Source organism: Chamaea fasciata, unplaced genomic scaffold, assembly GCF_029207755.1.
Source record: "Chamaea fasciata isolate MVZ Bird 193981 ecotype frontalis unplaced genomic scaffold, bChaFas1.0.hap1 SCAF_1, whole genome shotgun sequence".
Taxonomy (NCBI): domain Eukaryota; kingdom Metazoa; phylum Chordata; class Aves; order Passeriformes; family Sylviidae; genus Chamaea; species Chamaea fasciata.
In genome coordinates, this window is record NW_027094086.1 from 94,741,435 (window position 1) to 94,764,837 (window position 23,403).

The 23,403-nt window shown below is 37.8% G+C and overlaps 1 protein-coding gene across 2 annotated transcripts in view; it reads left to right on the top strand.

The window, feature by feature from the left end:
- Positions 1–23,403, top strand: part of CTDP1 (CTD phosphatase subunit 1) — a 101,170-nt gene that overhangs the window by 76,710 nt on the left and 1,057 nt on the right. The gene's annotated exons all lie outside the window — the stretch shown is intronic.

Sequence of the window (23,403 nt, forward strand, 5' to 3'; positions counted from 1 at the left end):
TCTAGGAATCTTTTTGAATTTAAGATTGAATCATCCAACTCTTTTATACACAATATTTGAAATAATGGCATTTGTAAAATGGCAGTAATATTCTGTTCGTTTACTGTGTCTGAACTGGTTAATATGTCATTGTTGGATGCATTGCAGGACTTTGCTCAGATGCATGTTGCTGGATGCTCCTTAAATAGCTTTTCACAAAGTGTTCAAAATTCCATTGCCATGAAAGGATTATACCAAATTTGCTCTTCTTTTTTCTGTATAATCTTCCTAGGAGGTCTTTACTAATAGAAAGGTCTCTGTAGGCTTTTCTATGCTAAAAATGTGATTTTCAAGTTTTTTTCTGAATATTAAATTTAAGAAAGTCTGCATTCTGCTATAATGAATGCCCTGTTAAACTAGAGCTTGTGTTTTTTCCTCCCTCTAAAAAGTTATGAGGTGTATCTATGGCGTGTTAAGCCTGGAAGACTGACTTTAAGTCATATGGAAATATTTGGATTGAAAAATGCATATATGAGAGTTATTTCATGGTTTTCTGGCACTGGTGTCAGGAGAAGGTGAAGATGTAGAGGGATGTTCTACACCTTATAAATCCACACTAGGGTAGAACAATGCTGGAAGTTACTGGTGGGTAGGTGTGCTCCAAGGTACATAAACGCATGGTACTATTTTGAATACACTATTTTATTTGATAGTAGAGAGGAGAAAAATGTCTGACATGCCTAACTAAAGTGATAGTTTAGGGGACTATTACATTTCTACTTAAAAACAAAGAAAAATAATTTATTTCTACAAATAGAAGGTATCTGGAAGATCTGTCATAAGAGGGAATGCTGTTAGAAAGGGAGGTTGGCACTACTTTTTAGAAAAATTGAATGAAATTCGCAAATACAAGTAAAAAGAAAACCTCACAGTTGGTGAAAAGTATTTTTCTTCTCCATTTGATATTCTGCACTATCTGATAGAGTGGACTGTTCTCATGGGGGATTTTTGAGATAAAATCTATATAATTTTTTTAATTTTTTGAAGAGAAATTATCTTTCCATTAGTATCATAAACTTCCACATCTGGTCTGTGTCTGTCCTTCACTTTTGGATTTTGTGTTTAGTTTTTTTCTGCTGCTGTGGTAGAGAAGCTTTTTATTTTATTCTTCATTTAAATGAATTAAGCTTTATGATCTCATATAGCAAAATTCACATAGTCATGTCTAAAAGCTTATAAATCATCAAGTATAGTTTGAACTACTCTAGCTGTTCAGGAAACAATTAGCAAAAGCGCAAAATAAATGGATAAATTATTTATTTCAGATTTCCTCAGAGGTAAATCAGAGAAGAAACTATAGGACCTTTAGTGTCAAATGTTTGAAAGCAGTTGTGAGAAATAAAGGAGTTCCTGTGTACAAAGTACTCAGCAAGAAGCAAATGGTAGCAGTGAAGGTGCCTTTGGTACTTGAAGGTTGTTATCGCCATTAGTGTTTTAGACCAGGTGCGGAGTGTGCCTTTGAAGCAATGCTTTGGTGTGGCTCCCAAGGGGATCTCAGGGTTCATCATTTCCTTTAGGTCAGTGTAAGCTGGGGTTTCACTCCAGAAGCTTGCTGTGGGCCAGCCACTCATGTACCTTCAATCCAGAGAATGAGCTGAGAGCTCTCATCCTGAGAGTAGAACCCTATTTCTGCCTTAATCAGCTGTAAGGCCCACATGCATGAACACCAAATGTATTGTCTCAGTGCATACAGTGTCAATAGGACAAAAGTTAAAAAGTCACTGGCGTTACTCTGTTTCAACTTTTATACAAAGTTGGATTCCTTTTTTTTTCTCTTTTAATATTCTATCTAGACAATGAACACAATTTTGCAGTTATTTCTTGGTCATTTAAATGTTGGGGCATCTCAATATGCTATTTTTAAATTTCAAGTGGTTAAATTATAAGCATGACACTGATAAATGGTAAAAACAGCTGTATAAGCAAATGAATGCATGGCTCAGTTTCTTTAATGAAGGCACTTAAGTAGATGAGTCATTCATATCTTCAAGCTTGTTAATGATTTTGATGGCCTAACGTTTCAAGTTGTTACCAAGAATATACCTACTACTGCTTCAGTTAGGTTGCAGACTAAATTACAATTGTGTTTCCAGCTGCTGATTAGTCTTGTTGGTAAACAGTGTGCATCCAGTTTTCAAGAAAACTAAGAAAAATACTTGAGAAAAAGAATCTGAATATTCAGTATGTACAGGAAAGATGTGCTTGCAGTTTGCCTTCATTTTTTTCAGAGAAATCTTTCTCACTTTCAGAGAAGTACAATTGTACAGTTAGCTTTAGTCCGATAATGTTGTCTGTAACACTCTACTGTCATCCAATTACATGGAAAAAAAAACAGTTTATATTGGAAAGTCCTCTCTTGGCTACATAAATAAATTGCATTTGCAACCTGCAAGACTTAGAAGTGAAAAGCTGCAATAATCAAAAATCCTTTCTTCTGCACAGGATGCTTACCTAGGAAAGCAAGCAGCCCAACAGCTTAATTATCTGTAATGTGTACAAACATTATCTTACACACTCAGGGAAGAGCCTAACAGGCAATTTATACCATCTTCAGCTTTAGATACATGAATTGCCTCTGCATTGAGAAAATCAGAAAATTGTACGTGATTCATGTATTCACTCTGTTCTCAGTAGAGTCTTAGTCATGAATTGCCATCACCTTGGTGGTTTTAATGGTCATATGGTGGGTTCTTGCTTGAAATTGTGTTTTATCCACATACAGAAATGTAGGAACAAAACCAGATACATTCAGATGAACTGAAGGAAGGTGTAGAAAAGCAAGCCTCTGGGATTCTATAGAGTTTTTTCCAGAAACCTTGAGTAGCCCCTGAGAAGTTTTTCCTTTTGCAGAATTTTGCAAGGAATCCTCTCCCAAATTCACAATGAGACAGATGACATTCTGGAAACTTCGAGCCACAGGAAGCTGTTTCTATTTTCTGTTTTCTCCCACTGTTTTGTGGTATCATGACTTGTCCAGGGAGAAGGAATTCAAATTTTCTACAGATTTACAGAGATAGATCACTTAATGTCTTGTCTTTATAATGTTTAGCCTGGGTTTTTTTGGCTGTGGTCCTTTTTTCTCTGAGAGTTAAGGCATCAGTATGTAAAACACTAGAGTATGCAGTGATTGATGATGACCACCACAGTCGCACCTGGTAAGCAATGGAGTGGGTTTGAGGCAATGGAGAACAAAAATTATGGGAAAAGTAGGTCTCATTACAGCAAGTCTGCCCATCTTGTGTTCTAGTGCTGTGATGGTGGAGGCAGGACCAGCATACTGCTGGATGTCTTTCTAAAAATTTTGGAATATATTTGGGTGTAAGATGGGGAGAACAGGCAAGAGTAATGGAGTGCCAGATGGGTTTCCTCAAGTTCTTCTGGCCCTCAGATGTATGCCCCGGTGCTCAGCACTGGAAGCAGCTCCCATAACAGAGAAGATGAATAATTTCGTATCTCTGCAAGCCTAATCTAGCATTTTTTCTGCATCAGGTTCTTCACGTGATTGTAAAGTTTCCAGTGTTTGATGACTTCTCTGGTGTTTGAGAAGCACTAAATACTTACGTAAGCAGTTCTCAAAAGAGCTAGAGAGGCAAGGTGATAGTGCTGTAGGTTTTCGTATCTCCACAGATAAAGCCTCTCTGGATAACCTGTGCCAGTGCTTAATCATCATCACGGTGAGAAACTGTTCCCTGACGTTTAGAGGGAGCTTGTGTATTTCAGTTTGTGCCTGTTGCCTCTTGTCCTGTCATTGGACACCACTGAGAAGAACCTGGCTCCATTTTCTTTACACTGTCCATTCAGCATTTTGTACATGTTCATTAGATCAACACTTCACTCCTACATCAAGAGTGTCTGAGGATCTTGAGACACAGAGCCAAAGGCCTTAGTGACATACCCTCTGCTTTTCTCTGGCTTTTACCAAGCCAGTCATTTCATTGTAGAAGTGTATCAGGTTGGTCAGTCAGTCTCCCCTTGCTGAACCCATGTTCAGCCCTACTGATCACCTTGTCCTTTGTGCAACTAGAAATGGTTTCCTGGATCAGTTGCTCTTTCACTTTCACTGGGACTGAGGTGAGGCTGACCTTCCCTCAGTCCAGCTCCTTTTAAAGGTGGGAGTGGCATTTGCATTCCTTCAATCATCAGGCACATTTCTCAACCACCATAATCTCTCAAAGACTGAGAGTGGCCTCACAGTGACATCACCCACCTCCCTTGGCACCCGTGGGTGCATCTTTTTGGGGTCATGGAGTCAAGTATGACCCAGTCCTTCCCTGTGCTGATCCTCTTCCACCAAGGGTACCTCTTCCTTGCTGGAGTCTTTCACCATCTTCTCTGGCCCCTGAAGGCTTATCTTGCTAGTAGAGAAAGACTGAGGCAAAGGAGGCACTATTACCTCAGCCTTTTTCCATGTCTGTATCACTGGCTCCTCTGCCCCATTCAGCAGCAGGCTTACATTTTCCCATTTCCACTTTCTTCCATTTGATACTTACGGTACAAGACCTTCCATAGTCTTTGACAACATTGGTATCTCATGGTCATTGCAGCTAAGGCTGTCTTTAACCTTCCCACACCCAAGCCTGTGCCTCATTTATGCCTGAGATCCAGCAGAGCAGCTATCCTCACTGGCTTCTCTGTTGCTTGGGATCAGCACTGTGCAGTGCTGTGTCAGGAAGGCTGAGGCCATCCTGTGCACTAAAGGAGTGGAGAACATGGAGTAAATATCTGAGCAATGTAACTAAGAGCTGGATACATACTAATGGACACTGAAATGCTGTAGCTGAGCTTGTACATATTCAGGTCCAGCAACTCCAAGCAGCACAACTTCCAAACCAGCAGCTTCTTTTGAATAGCTTATAAACCCTCCAGAACTGAGTACAAATAGAATGTTTCCAGTTTGCTATCTCTGAAGGACTTGTTTTGAGTGTGTTTTCCATTATTCCACTGCTTTTGCACCCATCTGGGAACATTCTGTGGAGTTGCAGTACATAAATCTGGGTCTTGCAGTGCCCTAGCTTCTGTCAGTGGGTCTAAATTTTGCTTGCAGTTTCTTGCAATGTGCTCATGTTGCACCTGATAATACTCAAATAATGTGAGTTTTCTGTTGTCAAGAATAACCCAGTTTATCCTGTGATACTGATCTGATCTTTGTATATCTTGCCGGGAACAAAGAGACAGAAATTATCCTCACCACCAAGTCTTGTTGCCCCTGTTTTGTACCGGTGTAAAAACTAAGAAGCATTTTTCTGTAAGGATAGTTTTCTATCAAAATATTTGATACATAGCCAGTTATTAAAAGCTGTTCTCAGTAAAAATAGCTTTCTCTATATACTATTGACACATTGCATCAAAGTATGAAAGAAAGAAGGAGAAATGCCATGTTCTCCTCAGTAGAAAGGCTCATCTTCCAAAAGAGCTCCACAACAGTGACATAACTTTCAAGGCTTGTAAAAGTTTCTCCTTCACTGTACCCATTAAAACAACTTTGATAATTGCTGTCATCTCCTGCAGAGTTTTAGCATTGCTAAATCTTTTAACATTAAAAATAACCCCTCAAACTGTTCCCATTGCCAGTGTTTGTAAAGTTCTCCTTCCAGCTCCTCATGGATTTAACCTCCTTCACTGTTCGTAAAGGAAAATATATGAGCTTTAAGGTGATGCTTTATAGCAGAAGCTCTTGGAGCACAAAGATAAGATGAATATTAGAGTGTAATAGCTATGACATTTATATTGCTTATCCTAGGAATGTCTTTTTTCCAGCAAAATGCTTTGCAATTCTTTTGAGCCAGGAAACCCTTCTCCATTTCATCACTTTTTAATTTTTATGTGGTTGGATGTCTTGGGAAAAAGGTACATTTTTCTTGTGAGGATGAGGGAAAATTTGAATTAAGGAAGGTAGAAATTTTAGGGAAACTAATAGAAAAGGTGTGCAATGTCAGGGATGATACCTTGACGTAAGGAACTGGATAATTCTGGGGGATCAGAGGAAAGACAACCCAGCAAAATCAAATCCTAAAGACAATAGAAAGGAAAATATGCTCTGGTAAATCAAGATTAGGTGCTCTGGACGTAAAGCACCACAAACCTTGCATGGCAAAGTCATCACTGGAGTTTCTTGCTGCTGTCGTGCGCCCTTTCTGTGAATGGTAGAAGCCTTTCAGGGATAATGGGATTATTGCATTTTCTTTTAGATATGTCCTTCAGTGACCCCCAGTCTGGAGGAAGAGAAGTTTCTGAATCACACTATTTGAATGTCTTAAGAGTTTAGGTACAGGAGTGCCTATCTTAGATATTCTGTCAGTTACTCCTGCTGGTAGTGTTTTACAGCTCTGTAATTGGTTAGATTTCCCATTATCTGAAGCTACTCTTCTAAATGAATATGCCATAGTATCTTTCTATAAATAAAAATGTGAATGAATAATTCCCATGGGCTGGCTGAGGCTTTTATACTCCCTAAATTACTGAATGTTTATTCAACATAGTCTCTCTTCTCTCATCAGTCTTTTCAACATCATCTGTCTTCTTTTTTTCCTCTAGGCTTCAGAAAGTTGTCATCTGTTTCCATTACATAAGAGCTTTTAAATAATCTTCAGATTTCTGAAAGGACAATTGATAAAACCCTATCTTGATTGTAAAAGGAGACTGTCAAGTCTATTACACCCTTCAGATGGCTTCCTTTTAGAAATCAAAGTTCTTACTGCATACCTGTATATTTATGTATGTCTTGATTGTCATCTCTACCTGGGGTTCATAAAATACGACAAGACGGAGGCTGAAACTCATCCTTTCTTAGGCAGCAGGGACAAAAAGCTGTGTTCACTAACAAAAAAATTCAAATTACAATCTCTATAAAAAGAAATTTTAAGTGATTGCTGTCTCGAATATGTGTTGATGATAAAGCATTTTAAAAGCAGTAGTTCTCATACTGGAAGTTATATATATTGATGTAAATAGATCAGCTTTTAATATATAAATAGTCATAGCTTCTTTTTTATCTTTGACAGTTATTTATAAAAATTGAAAAGAGGATGGAAATGGGCAACTCTCCCCAAAACCTAGGCATCATTTCTAAGGGATAAGCCTGGGTGCAATGGAAAGATCTCTGTGGTTTAACCTGGGCGGTTTTACCCTGAAGACTCATCAATGAACCTTGTAGGAAAACGACTGTGTATTCTTAATATAATTTCATTTGCTTATCTGGAATATAGTGTTGTATATTTTTTTGTGTGCCTACCTAATGCTTTAGAAAAATAATATTATTAAAATCGGGAGATTTAAGAAAGGTATGCTCTGTGATTAAGCAAGCTTTGTGCTTGAAGCTCCATTTGGGAAGTTTGTGTTGCTTTAGTTTTCTTTACTCTCATTCTTGATGGTGACGTTTAAGAGATTAAACAACAATGTTGACAGCCTGTAGCCTTAGGTTTCTTTAGAAATTGTATGATTCTGTGAGGGAAATTAAAGCTATAAGAAATTCTTCATAGATGCCTTACAGAACACTAAGAAGAGATTCCCTTTCCCTACTGCATATTTGTGCCTACTAAAGTATAGCATCATGTTTCAGATGAAGTTACTTAGGATTTATTTGACAAATGGGAGAAACGTGTAGATTTCCCTAATCTTCAAAAGCAAAGTAGCAAAAAGAATATTGGTCACTAGAGAGGAACCAATGTGAGGAAGCACGCATATATTCAAAGTATACTTTTTTTTTTTGCCCCTTAAGGTATTTCAGGTTTTTCCAACCAGTTTTCAAGGAAGAAATAAGATGTTTTTAAACAAAAATAAGAAGGTAATGTTGCAGATGCAAAACTACAGCACACATGGAGCTAACTACGACTCATATTTGTACATTTTTCTCCTTGACATAAGCATGGTCTTAATCCTGTGGAAAGCAGGAAACTAGTAAACTAGTTTTCAGAGAGACAAAGACCTCAGAACTCCATTGTACTTTTTCTCTCAAATCCCCTTTTGTTTAAAAAAACAAATTTTTACAGTTATATAACATGGATAATAGTGTTTCCAGAGTGAAGGCATGGAAAAAGCACTAGCCTAACTTTGAAAGTACTTTAGTATGATGAGCAGATGAAAAGGAGCTGCTTTTGCTGTCCCAAGTTTGCAGTAAGAAACTGAAACACCATTTTGCAAGACACTGTGGATTCCAACACAAGGGTTGTTGAAGGTAGAACTTATGGGGGAGCAACATCTTTGTATTGTTCTTCTGGTATCTGTTACTGTTCTGTAATGAAAGGAATTGCATGAGACAAATTATTCCCAAGCTGATCTTTGACACCTGGCACTCAAACTTTCAAACTTGGGGTTGAGACTTCAACAAAGGTGTGTTTGAATAGGAGTTCTACAGTAAAGCTTTTCAGATGTAATATGAAATATGTAAATGACATATGTTATATGTTATATAATTACCTGAAATTCCAGTTTTCCAATTACTACACTAGCCTTACCATTCCTGTCAAAAGGGATAAGCAATTTTAATTCTTCTAAATATTTGTATCTATTTTTCTTCTTACTGTATTCTTACATGAAATACTCTTTATTCTTTCTATATGTCAGAGAGTTATCCTGATTTTTTTTTGATAAAATACTTTCCTATGTTGAAATTATTGTGTAAAGAAAGTACAAAGGGATTGCACTATGCATGGGAATTTTGAGATACTCAACTGGTTCAATCTTCATTTACTGCAAAATCAAAATTCAAAATCACTTAAAGATTGTTGAGAAAATACAGGTCTAATTAGGTGTGCTGCATGTTCAGAGATGCATAAAATGCATAGGGAAACAAATGTGTGCTGATTAAACTACTGGAGAGGAAGGTCCTTTTTCTAAGACTCCTGACAAAAGTGTGTCATTGATACACTGAGCACAAGTGGTAGATGCTAAGTTTGCTTCAGGAAAAATCACAGAATGACATTGTTCACTTCGTTGCTGTTTCTGACATGTTCTGAAATACTTGGAGTTACTGCAAAGGTCTAATATAATATCTGTTAAAGAGGAACAGGCATTTTGGAAAGCCTCAGATCATTAACTGGATGAGAAAAAAAAATCACAGGAGAGAACTGAGAGTGTGAACTTTCACACATCTAGGCTATTAACTGCAGCTAAAATTAACCAAAGTGCTGGTTCACATTTCGATCATGAGACTTCAGTCTTGGTCTTGTATTTCTTTATATTTCCTACAAGGAGCAAATGCACAGCTTGTGCGTGTTTGCTCAAAGTGTCAAGCTGCTAAATTTCCATTGCAGGGGTTTTTTTCCTTTTTTAAAATGGAGATTCTTATTCTCCTGAAGGCTTTTAGAAAGTGAACTGCACAGTTCTCAGGTCCAACCAGGCAAACCTTGGCACAGAATTAATGTGCCCTGTGAGAGCCTGGGTTGATCTCAAGGCACCTCTTTAAGGTATAGCTGGGCCTTTCCCACAGTCCTAAAATGACCAGAGTTGTAGAGCCGAATTCTCCTAGGATGAGTCTTTTTTGGAAAGAATATCTGAGCTGTTTTCGTGTACAGTATTCCTAAACAACTTGAATAAATGGTTTCTCAGTAACATTTATATCCACAAAACATAAGGCTTTTTTCACATGAAGCCTATCAAATATAAACAGCAGTTGAATTTTTTAACCTTCTTTCCTTTTTGTAAGAGATTTTTTCTGAAGCCTTTCTCTATGGATATAATGTTGCTCCTTTTGGCAAGTTTCTTTAGCATTTGGTGGTATGAGTAAGGTGTTCACCACTTCAACTCTCAACTAAATCTATTAAGTTTTATGTTAAGAATAATCTAAGTTAGTACAGTTCTAAGAAGATTTTTTTCATTGTTCACCAAAAAGCTGAACAGTGGTGCTTTGAACTTCTGTGAGATACTTTAACATAATTCTATGGTATCTTCATGTTTCCCTCCACAATATGTAAATTGCCAAAAGACATACAAACTGCATATAAAACTATTTTCACAAAGTGGTGAGTTATAATACTAGTGTTTGTGTTAGACTGCATCAGATGGGAAGCTTGAAAATGCTTTGAAATACAGCTTAGTTAGAGTGAAGCCTTTAGCTTCTTCTACAGTCTAACTGTGAAAATACCTAGAAGTTGTTCAGATGCAATACTGCAATATTATTCAGTCCATTTGTGTCTGTGTGTGCAGTTATTACTTGGCTTACATTGATACTATGGTTATACTTGTTAGTTAATATAGCAGTTATGCAATTGAGATCAGGAAAAAAAATTTCTTTGGAAAAGTGAAAAATAGCATAAAGTTCTGTGTGGGGGGAAGAATACATAAGCAATTAAAAGTCTGTATGTTACTAGTATGTTACAAGAATTAGGAAAATGCTGTTAAAGTATATCTTTTTTTTCTCAACTGACTTTAAGAGAAAATAGGTTTCACTTGTGCTTTTCAATAGAGGCGTGCTGGTATCTGTAAAATGAACTGGGGAATCTAAGTTGCCATTTTTTCTAGGGGCAAAAGTTTGGAATCATAAGTCATCAAGTAAGAGAGTATTTGCCTCGTTCTCCTTGTCTCCTTAAATGTGCTAATAATAAATGCTAAAGTTTGTACAGGAATTGCTGTTATTCTTACATTTCTCTGTTCTAACTTTTGCTGTCTATAATGATTCAGTGACTCTGTCTGTAACTTAAGAGTTCTGAGTGAAGTAATGTAATTGATTTCTCACTAATGCATCAATGTATTTGAAATAGAAGTCTTTCTGCAGTCATTGCTTTTTATCACTGCAGAGCCATTAACTAATAGCTTCCATCCTGGGACAATGGAGTGACTAGAGCCTGAGGGAGAATAATTTTCTATAATATATCTGTAAGAAGCACCAGTCTACAAGAGCTGGATTTTTGTAGAAGCAGACTTCAGAAATCATTTGTTGCAATCATTTTGAGAAGAGTGAGGGCTGAAAAATGATGAGAGGAATTCACATAATCAGAGAGAAAGAACAGAGAAATAAGATGTGCTTTCTAGCAGAGGATTCTTGTTTAACTGTGAGGCTAACTGAAGAAGACAAATGAAATTAAAAATGAAAGTAATGAAAAACAACACTTCAGCTTGGAGAAGAGACCATATGTGGCAGGGACGATCCTGGCACCCTTCCAGAACCCCAAACCTAGGCTTAAGCAGTGATCAAGGCTAGTGAGAAGAAATTAGGTCAACATGTTTGTCTTTTCATCTAACTCTGTTTTTCTTGAGCTTGTGCAGTAGCAATGAGTTTGTCTCAGAATCAAGAATGAGTGTTTTGTTTGCATTAATTAGTATATCACAGTTAAGTAACCTGTAAAATCCACAATGCTGAGATCGAAGTTGAAGGAAAGTGTAGGGATTAACTACCTGGGAGTCAGAATAGCCCTGAGCAAGTCTAGGGAGCCTACAGCAGAGTTAGGTGCTTGCAATGAAGGAGGAAGAGAGCTTGTGTTGATGAGATTACAATCTAACCCAAACCCAGGGTACTAGGAGCTGTCTGACCCTGTATGAGAAGCTTTCAGACAAGGAGAACTTTTGATAATGCTACCCCTTGAGCTTCTAGGTTGTGGGAGTGAAGAGTTTTCAGTACAACGCACAAGGGGCAGTTACGTGATGCTGGTTCCTCTAGGCCAGCCAGGAGAGATGCTATTGTGTGGAACATTACATTTAGGTATTCCTAGATCTAGAAAACGCCAAAAGCACAATTTAAGTTTGAAGAAATGAAGGCTGCAAGAAACTAGGATAATGGGAAAAGAATTTTGGAGTTACTGACTTGATCTGCTTAGTGGTCTGCCACCTTGAAAAATGAGTAGCCCCAGCTTGGTTCATGTGGTTGCCAGGGCGAGAACTAGAACCCTGAGTGAATTTAAAATCTTGAGCTCCTAGTGTTCACTCACAAAGGGAGGAGTAGGAAAACCATTTCATTCTGTCTTCAACTTCGGAGCACTTGTGACACACAGAGTAGACAGTTCCTTTCTCTGATGGAATCTGAATCCCGGTAAGAAACGGGAGCATCAGATTGTTTTGGATGTATTTCAGTTCCTGCACAGGAGTAATTAACAACACGGGATTCCAGTATCCTGCCTCCACTCACACAACAATTCCCCCAGCACTGTTGTGAGTGCTTATGGACTTATGACCCCCCAGCACCACTAGCCCATTCCAACAGTCTGTAGATATTAATATTGTTTTGCATCTGTGGCTGATGTTGTGGGATAAGAAGGATATAAAGCAGAAGTTCAGGATGAGGCAAGCCTGTAACACAGTACTTCGGTTTGCATCTTCTGCACTGGGAACTGAAGAATAGCAGGGGTTGCCCCTCAGGTAATTTAGACAGCATTTTTTCCTTTAGTCAGGCTGAATACTTCAGTGCAATTTATGAACTATTAAACAATTTATGTTTTTCCTTAGGAAGATATGTGGATATCTGAATATCTCTTGAGAATAAGGAAACCAAGAAGTACATTAAGAACTGTCAGTGAAGGTTTTTAATCCTTCATTGTGTTGAGACCTAGGACATTAGCAGGAATACTATAAGGCAACATTGTTCCTATCAAGAAAAATAGCTCTAGTTTCCCTAATGAATTCTAAAAGTACTTTAAATTCCACGTAAAAACTAATGTGCATTAATCTTGATCGCTGCAAGTCTTTAATGGCTGCAAAACAGCAGTGTATATCTTCAATTAAAATGCCAGCTTGAAGCATGTGCTAAAAATGTTGGTAGAAGAGCAGCAGAGCTGCTTCTTAATGGAGGGAGGGAAATCTAGGAATCAAAATGGGTGGATATTCCCATTTCCAAGTAGTTTATTAATCACTTGAACTCCTAATAGGTTCTTCCATTGGGAAAAACAAAGTCAGATATTTTAGAAAACTTGAACTTGCTTCAAAAGACTGTTGCATCAAGCTGGTCTTGGAGATCTATCCATGAGTTGTTGTCAGCCATGTGTGTGAAAAGCAGAATAGGGATGTTTTAATTCCCCACACCACAGTAGATGTCACAGCAGCAAATGTGTCCTTTACTGTATGACCCAAACATCTTCCACTGCATTGCACAGAAGAGGTCCTTGTTTGCTGAGGGAAATGTCTCCTGTTCAGAGCCTACTTTTGCTGTTTCTCAGACTATCACTGTGCCTTGAGTGCTCCTTAACTAACCCAGTAAATATTTACTGGAAAACACAATTGAATATAAGACAGTATATGTTTTGACAGTTGCAGTGAAATAACCCATCAGACAAACCACATCATGTTAAATGTTCTTGCAAAGTATGTTCCTGCTAGGTAGAGAACCTGCAAAGCTTGCAGATTAACAGAAAAATGGCATGTCTCAGCTGATGTCGCTGTTTGCGTCAGATCACTGAACGGTAATGCCAGAAAGTTTTTAGTGTCTCAGGTGTTAGCAAGGGTGGATTAACAGCATTTGAGCAGTGGGGCCAGAACTGCCTGCAAGAGTTTGGTCTGTGGCCGGGCTTCTCCTCTCTGCCAGGGCTCTGCAGATGGGCTACCCCTCACCCCTGAGGGTCACCTGTGCAGGCCGAGGAGATGGGGGTATCTGAGTGAAGTCTGCTGTGAAATGTGTTCTGGCAGTCTGGAAGAGGGCTTGTTAAGTGGTTTTATTCCTAAAGTCAAACAGGGAAGTGTCTCATCCCCTGCTTGGCACTTCAGACCTTGCTCCTGTCCCTGCAACAGTGTGGCTATCTCATTCTCAGAAAGCAGTTAGAGAAAAACTTGTTGCACTCTCAGTTTTTGTTACATGTTTGAAGCGCTGTGTCTGTCTAGTCATTTCATGCCCAGAGAAACACCTTTTCACATTTTCCTCTTCTGCACATCCATATATCCAGGTAAATTGATAACTGTACTTTATCAGAGCCTATGGCCAGTACCATTATGTGTATGAGACCAGGCTGTCATGGTTTAACTCCAGACCCTAAGAACCACGCAGCCACCCCCTGCCCTGTGTGTTGGAGAACCAGGAAAAAAGTAAACCTATGGCTTGAGATCAGAACAGTTTAATAATTGAAACAAAATAAAATATTATAATAGCATCATAATAATTGTAATGAGGAGATAGGTTTAATTTCTCTAAGGGAAACAAGTGTACACGTGATACAACTGCTCACTACCTTGCTGCTTCTCCCTCAGCAGCAGTCTCTCCTGTCCAACTCCCCCCGGTTTATGTGCCGGGCATCACGTTCTATGGTCTGGAATATCCCTCTGGCCGGTTTGGGTCAGCTGTCCTGGCCGTGCTCCCTCCCAGGTCCTTGTGCAGCTCCTCACTGGCAGAGCACAGGAACCTGTAAAGCCCCTGGCTCAGGGTAAGCACTGCTGAGCAACAACTGAGCCATCAGTGTGTTATCAACGTCAGTCTCATACTGAATTCGAAACATCACCCTGTACTGGCTAGTGGAAAGAAAATTAACTCTCCAGGACACATGCTCAGTTGCTGCCTTTTTCTCTGGATTGATAAATGATAATGAGCTGCTTCTCCTTCAGATGCCTTCTTCATTAGTGGTGTGGGGGAGGCTACAGCTGAATAATACCTTGAATCTGGGTTTTGGACAGCACCATCATAAGAATTGCAACTTTGCACCATAAAGTACAGAGCAAGTATAAACTGCCTTTGCTAGTTCAAATTTATTCCAGAAATATCGACAGAAAAAATTGTAGAGCAGACTGTATAGGGGATCAAGACTGTGAGCCAGGAGAGCTGCAATCTGCTGCACTGGGTCGTTTGTCACAATGTAGCTGGTGTGAAAACAACAGGTACAGGGAATTCTCAGCGGTGTGATTCCATTTGGCACACAGGCTGGGGGTTGGCACATGTCTTTTGATCCAGATTGAATTTGTGATGCTCGCTGACCCAGTATTGTGTAGATCCAAATTTAATGAATGCAGACCCACTTTTTAGGGAATTTGTTGGAATAGTGCAGTAAAAATAAAGATGGGTGTCATTCTGTTTCAAACGTATTGCATGTATTTTTATGATGTATATATCATTTATGCTAACCATATAAAACTGATGTAAAAGTTGCGTGGTTCTAGTAGATATTCTTACAACCTCAGTTCAAATTTTTCTTATTTGTAAACCAAGCCTTAGCACTACTTTGCTGTTTCTGATGGAAACCTAGCAGTTTCTAGACCAAATTTCTGACAAATTTTTGAAAACATCTTTTACCAAGAAGTGACTTCCTGCCTTGATGTCATTTGATTGTGTAATGTACTAGCTTTTCTAAAACATCCTGTAGCAGAATGGACTGTCTGAAGTCAAGTGTTGGCTTTTTAATGCTGATAAATTATTTTCTAGGTTCTCTGTAGCTTTATTTTATAATGCAGTTGTGTCTCCTAAACAGTCTTCCAAAACCTGTTTTAATGCATGAAAAACTATTTATTGTGTACAATTTCAACAGATAACTAAAGAAAAATCTAAGTTGTCAGGGCTAGGAATTTGGGGAAGGAAGAAGTGTGGAGTGCCAAGATAACATATCTTGCCATTGGGATAAAGAAATAAGTAGTAGAGAAATGTAATATTGCAGGAAGATGTTGTATGATACAGAGAACAGATCTTGCAGCCTGTTGCTAGATGAGCAGTCTCAGTCCCAGATACGACGGTGTAACCCACAGCCTCACAACAGCTCAAATAGCCCAGCTGTTGTGCAGGAAGTACTCACTGAAAGCTGACTACAGAGACAGTAGTCAACAGGCTTATCAAACTGTGAAGCAGGCAGCAGAATCAATAAACTGGGGGACTATCCAGTTGAATCACATGTGAGGAGGATGAAGGTCTGACCGTTTTGGGCAGCAGTGAGCTAGTGCATTTCATGAAAGAATATACCTGTGGGGTGTGTATTTTGGTCCATAGAACACGACAATTTTGAAGGACTCTGAAGTCTGTTTTTTGGGCCTCACTGGAGATGACAGTACTACCAGTATCCATATAGAGTCAATGATGTGTTTTGTCTCATTTTAAATATTTTGTGACAAAGCAGAGATGTTCTTAGTTAATATTCTTGTTAGCAAAGCAGTGAATGAACACCCTAGAAGGATGTTTGGTTTAATTATTTGCAATTTAATCTCAATTATTTATTGAAAACAAGGACAAAGTAAGAGAAGAGTAAGTAAAAATCAGAGTTGAAGGCTTTGACAGAATCATCTTTCAGTATAACTTGGTGTAGTCCATAACGCAAATTAAGATGTATCTAATTTAAAAAGCCACCATATACCAAATCCTACTTCCAGCCTCCTTGGTTACCACAGTCAGTGCTAATAGTCAGCTAAATTTTATCTTAACAATTTAAGAAGCCAAATAATGTGTGTCAAAGAGTGTTCTCAGTGCTTGTCAGTGATGCCGGCAAATCCAGTCAGGATTACAAGCATTACTTTGCAGTGCTGGGGATCTTCAAACAGGAGTTGGTTCTCCATTGTACTGGCACGGGGGTACCTCCACATACACATTGTGCTCCTGTGAGAAAAATGAAGGCAGTTTGACTTTTCTCAGTGACTTTTTCCCAACTTCTTGTTTTGATGTATGGTTTTGAATTTTCTAAATTGCCCATACGTCTTAGGTTTTTTGTCTACTTTTCATTTTAATTTTTTATTGCATACAACCATTCTTTAAAACAATGACTCATATTTAGATCTCTAATGAGGACATTATTCTTTGTCACTATCTGAGACTATCGCCTTTCTATAACAGATACTAGTTTGAGGAATTAGTCCATTTTCAAAAAACTTTTTTCAAACCAAGTCCCCGTTAAGTTGCTGTACAAATACCTACCCAAGCACTACTTTGGGAAGGAAGGCTTGAAGCTTTCTTTGCTCACTGCTGAGCCTTGGTATATCCTATTACAGCCTCCCAGAGTTACCCAGAATCTCTACAGAGCTACAGAACTACTGTCTGACTTTTGTTGTCAGAATAGGTAATATTTGTAAACTAGAAGAAGTTGGAAAGAGAATTGATGGAAACAGCAAAGGCCTGATTTAGCTTTCAAATAGGATTAAGAAGTGATATGCCAGAGTGCATCTCTGTATTTTCCCTTATGAAAGTGTCGGGTAACAGTTTGGCATTCCATATAGTGAAAAGTGTATTTAATTTCTGTTGTCTTCTACATGTCATTGACAAGATTATTTGTTGTGTGATATAAAACTGCCACTGTCACCTTTGCCTTTTGAAGAAATAGTCATATTGCATGTTGTAAATATCTTACAAATATATGGGTTATTTTTAAACAACTTGAAGTTAATAACAAGTAAGATTTTAGGGATGCAGTTTATATTTCTGTGATTTAATTACAGAACCAAAATTGTAGGTTCAACTTTTCTGTTTCCATTATCTGTATCTAAATCAGTTCAGAGCAGAGAAAATCACACAGCATTTAATTCTAAAGTTTTGTTGCTACACTGTTTGGTTTTGGAATATCCCAATCTTTAACTATTAAGAAATCACCATTTTCTTAAAGAAAACATTAATGATGTTAAGAAACCACTGTTGGGGTGATTGTCTTGTTATTACACTTTCTCCTTGATCTGAATATTAAGAAAACACAGGCTCATCAATGGGACAATTTTAGCAAAATTTACAAACTATCCTTGTTAAATCCAGAAATTACTACAGTGTGTTATTTTAAATTTTCTGTGACTTCCTGACTTAAAATACTCTCAGTTTAGATATACATTTAGTGTTTCGTTCAGTGTTTGGTTCAGCACCTATAAAACTGTTGTAGGATGGTTTTCAGTTTCCAAGATAGTTTCTCACCATTGGAATTGTGCACAGGTGTGCTAAATTTTAAAGCAGAAAGGTACTGAGGGTGTACAGAATTTAATTAGCTCTCACTTTATTGTTGTGTTAGTTAAAACACTCTTTGGAGATGTCAGTTGGAATTGGTGGGTGCCTGGAAGAGGTTTTTGTGAGAAGCATGAAAGCACACTGTTCCTCCAACTGCAGGGGCTCTCTCTGCACCCCAAGAGTGTGCAGGGAACATTCTCAGTGCATTTTTCTGCATATTAGATTTCTGGATCATCCTGTAATCCTGAAGACAGTATTGGATGAGTTCTTGAGGAGATACATGAGGTGGCTGGCGTTTGTTCCTGCAGAGCTAAATAGTGTCCTGTTTGTCCCAGCACAAGCATAAAGTGAAAACACTCTGCAGCTTGCCAGTAGTGCTGGGGCAGTGCTGTTTGCTGCTCCCACAACTGTGCCTGGCAGCCTGCTCTGCTAGTGCTCATCATCCCGGTGATGAGCACTGGGACAGAAAATCCAGTGTTCCTGCACGGATGTACGAGGGAAATTGCTAGAGGGTAGACACCTGACTACACCGGCAGGCTATGGACAATTGCTCGCTCTTGTATTAAGTGTACATAGAAGGGCATAGAATCAGAGTAGTTTGGCTTGGAAGGGACCTTAAAGATATTGCCATGTATCCTATGTTTAAAAAAAAAAAAAAAAAACAAAAACACGTAAAACTTGAAACATCTCTTTGAAAATTTAACCATCTTGTCTGTCTGTCTGTCTCATGTAACATATTAATGCTCACAACGTTGATTTTTGGCTTGTGTGTTCTCAAAACTCAAGGCATTGAAGCCTGTTAGCCAAGTACTCGGCTGGCATCTTCAGAATGGGTTGAACAAGAGTTTTACTGGATAACCAGCCCTAATTCTTCATAACTGAAGAATATTGACAGAGAACTAGTTTATCTGAATATGTTGTTCCCATAGTCAAATTCCTGTGGAAGGACATCAAATTCTAGTTGCATTACCAAATGTCACATCACTTTATTTCCATTGTGGAAGGAGTTTACAGAAAGCTGTGGTCCAGGTGTTTATGGAAACCAGGACAGACCTTCCACATGGAGCTTCAGAGTTATGCCTGGGTGTAGGTTGTGTTGCAGGGCTGTGATGATGTTGGAAGGCAGCAGGCAGTTTCAAAATGCCCTTTCCAGACCTTTGCCTTCCAAACTACTTAGGGCTGCTGTGTGAGTGTTCTCATTAGAGAGAAACTTGGCTGTATTTGGTAGCAAATTGAAGTCCTAATTTACAATGTCAATGCTGCAAGCTGATTGCTTGTAAAAGACTAATAAACACATTTAGTCTGCAGACTCTACTTTGTTATTGTACTGATTTTAAGAGCTATTGAAAAAAGTCAGGTGAACTTGCAAAACATGAAGGGTTTACTCATTATCAGAATACTGATGAGGATTGTGGATATTTGTGGAGTTTAAAGGATATATGAACATGTATTTAAATACCTTCTGTAGTTTTCATTTACAAGTTTAAAATAAGGTTTGGAAAAGATTTAAGTTTGTTTTGTTTAAAGCAAGGATTATGTTGCCCTTTGAGTTCCTTTGCTAATTAAATGTTTCTATTTTAATGTAGCACTGTATTTCTTAAAGGGGTGCCATTGGGATGCAAAACAAACCAGAGACAATCTGCTTTTCAGTTAAGAAGAGTGTTTTTCCAACATTATTTCCATCCAATTGTAAATTAAGGCCTTAAGATAATAGAAACAAGAAATACTGGACTTCTTTTACTTTGTTCCCTATGGCACTCTTAGTGAACTAAATTTAAAGTGAATTCATAAGAATGCAGTTTTAATTCAACCTGTATGTTGTAATCAGATTTTGGAGGTCATTTTAACTGATCAAGAGCTAAATAAATTTTCATTTTCAGGAATTTTTTTCTGTGCTATTTTTATAGGCATATGCCTTATGCTATTGCAACTTTGTAAACCTGTCTCTTCATTTGGAAAATCACTATTCCTCATTAGCATTCTGTAAATGAAATTTTCCTTAAAACCGCTTTTGTATGTATATAATTACAAATAGTTTTTTATTTTTATTTTTAATATCATTGTGAGTTACACTTGTAGTTTATTTAAATCACTTGGCAATTCACTTAAATAAGTGAGATTTTTTTGAAATGTAGTTCTCTTTTGAAAGGATTTTTCCAGCACATGAACTGATGGGCCTGCTAGTACTGAGTATTACAAAGCAAAAATACTTAACGCAAAGGAAAAGGAAATCTGGGTTGTAGAAGTTTTTTCAGAGTTGTCAAATATTTCGAGTTCTGCATTCAGTGTTTTGGCAGTTGTTCAAATGTGAGGTTAAAGATACTCAGTTATTATCAACATATTTGGCTTTTAATAGCAGTTGAGCAAAATTCGTTATAAAAATGCAAATCAGGCTAATGGAAGCCTGCAATGCTGCTGAATCATTTTCTCTAAATAGTAAGAAGGAATCCTGTATGAGCTTAACTTTTCCACTCAAAAGTGCTACCCACTATGGCCCTGAAACGGGAAATCACAAAGAATGGTCACAGTGAAGAAAGACAGTGAGGAAAATACACATTTTAAATCATTTGTTATGTTAATAGATACACTGCCATGGGGATATACTGCTTTTTCTCTGAAGGCAGAAATTATTAACAGAATGTTCTCTCTTTTCTGAATTTGCAAAGAAAAAATGCAGCTCTGTGTTCCTGATGTCCTTCCTCCATACTTCTGTCAGATTTGGCTTTTTATTTGATGCCATAATACTCATTTAAATGTTTTTTGAATACCTGTGAAACTGCAGTTTACAGTACACGAATACTGAAAGATTCTTATATCGTAATAAAAAAATGCTAACATTGAGGAGAGATTTTTTTTTTTATTTTATTCTATAGAGAACTAATACTTAGCTCAGTTTACTTCTATGGTTTTTTCCTCTCCATGAGTGACTAATATTTCATATCAAGGTTGAACAGAACTGTCATTCTAGCCTTGCTCAAACAACAAGAACTGACAAAATAGATAATGGTCAGGCTTTTGGATTCCCAAAGATACTGTTTAATACAACTTAATGAGGGATGAAATGTGGGAGAGGCATCCATTAAGGTTTCTGGAAAGTCTTTTTGTAGCCCAAAACGTCATTCTTTAATCAATTAGTCGCACTGAGTACTTCAGATCCCTGTATTTTGTTGATGGTCTTCACTGAAATCTAGTTGCTGTGAAGTACGTTGAAATTTAAAAAGTTACTTTCTTACATAAATTAATATTTTTGCCAGTCTTTGCTGTAATTATTTTGTAAATTAACTGTTCTGCACTTTCAAGAAATAATTAACTGGCAGTGAGGTATTATTTCAGTGAGCTGTTATTTCTTGTATTTATTCATAAACCCTTTTTTTTTTTCTTTTCTATGAGATCTGTGCTATTGATTTATGTCCCAGTAAACTTACAGTATTTGGGCTGTCTCTAAAAGCCTGATTGTCCTGACACATCCTTTAATACAGTATCTGCAGTTGTGTGTACATGTTCCATATGTGTAAACGACAGCTGTCAGTTTGCTGATTTCATTTTTCAGTGGGCAAATACCATCAGATTCCATGGATGCAGCTTTACAAACAGATCAATATAAATGTTTTCAGCCGCAAGCATTGTGGTATAGATTCCCTTCATTACTTAATTTCACAGTTAGCACTGGCTGTGTACTTCTTATCCACTACTTGTTAAAGATGCACTACTCATTTCTTTTGCTGAGTAAGACTCTTTCAGGTTTCTTTAATTCCCAATTATCTTTTCTTTGTTAATAGTATCATTAATGCCTGAAATAGCGCTGTAGTTCTGAAGGCTCAAATCATCGTGTAGTCAGCAAGTGTTGCTAAGGCTCCATACATTTGTATAGCTTTTAATGAAAATGTGCTGAGATTTCTTCCAACTGGGCATTTTAAGCATGGGAGCTTCCTTGTCCAAACTGCATGCTAATAGAGGCTGTGTGGAAATAATCACTATTATGCCTGAGAAACTGCTTTTTTATTGTGAATTAGGCTACATTTAGTGCCCTGAAACTCCTTCAGCATGCCACAGTTAGGTTTCAGTAACAAAGTATTCAGGTAACACTTTTACTTCATCCCATTTTTCCTTGTTAGGGGTTTAGGGCCCAGAGTGTATCCCAGGCTTTCAGCCTTGCCTCCCAGGAATATTACTTCTACCGCCTTATGCTGAACAGCAAAACTCACCTGACATCAGTGAGAGGAAGTGCTCTGTAAAGCAGCAACAGTGTCTCTTTTTGTCCGACGTCTGCAGCAGAAAGGGAAGATGAACATAGTACTGTTCATTTCCCATTTTCATTTGGACTCCCTTCTGACTTCCCACCACACCTTGTCCATCTTCCTAAATAAAAAGCTGAGAAAGGGCAGGTCAGGTGTCAGTCAACCAGCCCACAAACCAAGCAGTCTGGGCTAATGAACATTCCTCTTTCTTGGAAAACAGCAATAAAACTGTCTGTATTAAAAAAAAAAAAAAAAATTCTTTGTATTTCAGCGTTGCTTATGAGCTCCCAAGTTTGACTGTTAATATTTGCCGTTATTTCTTTTGGATATGTATCATTCATGTCAGTATTTATTAAAGGTCTTTCTTTCTACATGCTATTTCTCTGTGCTCTCAGAAGTAACAGGATTATTGTTAAATTACTGCTTTTAGCTAAAATAGGTAGGTCATTTTATTAGTTTTTCATGACTGCAAGTGGGTGCATTCTCTTCATAATGAAACCCCACCCAGCAAGAAAAGTTATTTGAGAAACGCCTATCCCTCTGCATGTATTTTTCTGCTTGAAATTTGAACAATTTATCCAGAAGGATTTTGAAGGTGTTTCTACATCTCATTATGAATTCTGTGCAATGCAAAAATCTCAACTTTATTTTTGTCTCAGAAGTACACGTCGGATATAAAATTCCCTTTGGCAAGGAAAAGAGATTTTAGGATTCCACAAATCCAAATTCTTTTGCTTATGGCTACATCCCAGTTGAAGCGCTAGATTTTCCTTGGAGATCTTTCAGAGCCAGGAACATGATTCTTTCAGCAGGGTATGGTGCACATCAGTTTCCTGTTTAAACTGGTTCATTCTCCAGAGATGCGAAGAAATGTGTTGTTCAGCGTGGCAGTACTAATCCAAAGAGACACAAAAGGGAAGGATGGGACCCCAAAGTTTGGAAGCATGAAAGTGTAGATGCTGGTGCAGTGAGATTTGGTTAATCAGTTACGGTTTTATTTTCATTTAAAAAGCAGAAACTTGAATATTTCAAAATCATATAGCATTTGTATTTTGGTAATATCTCTTTCACACAATGGCTTTCTTCTTTCTTCTGGGATGCAAGAGGAATGTAAATCTACTCATTATTTTCAAACAGTCTCATGCTTTCTTCAGAAGAAAAAAAAAAAAACAAATTAACACTACTTTGTTCTTTACACCTACCACTGACAGTACCTAACAGCAATTAAAAAATGAATTGTCTGAACTGGCTGCTCTAAGTTCATGTAAAAGCAAGTGCTATACTTTTTGTCTTGGCCTGAAAGAAGATGAGTTCTTTAGCCTCACTTTTTCTCAAGTTGAATATGAATCTCTTCGTAAGCACTGAGATACTTCCATTCATGGG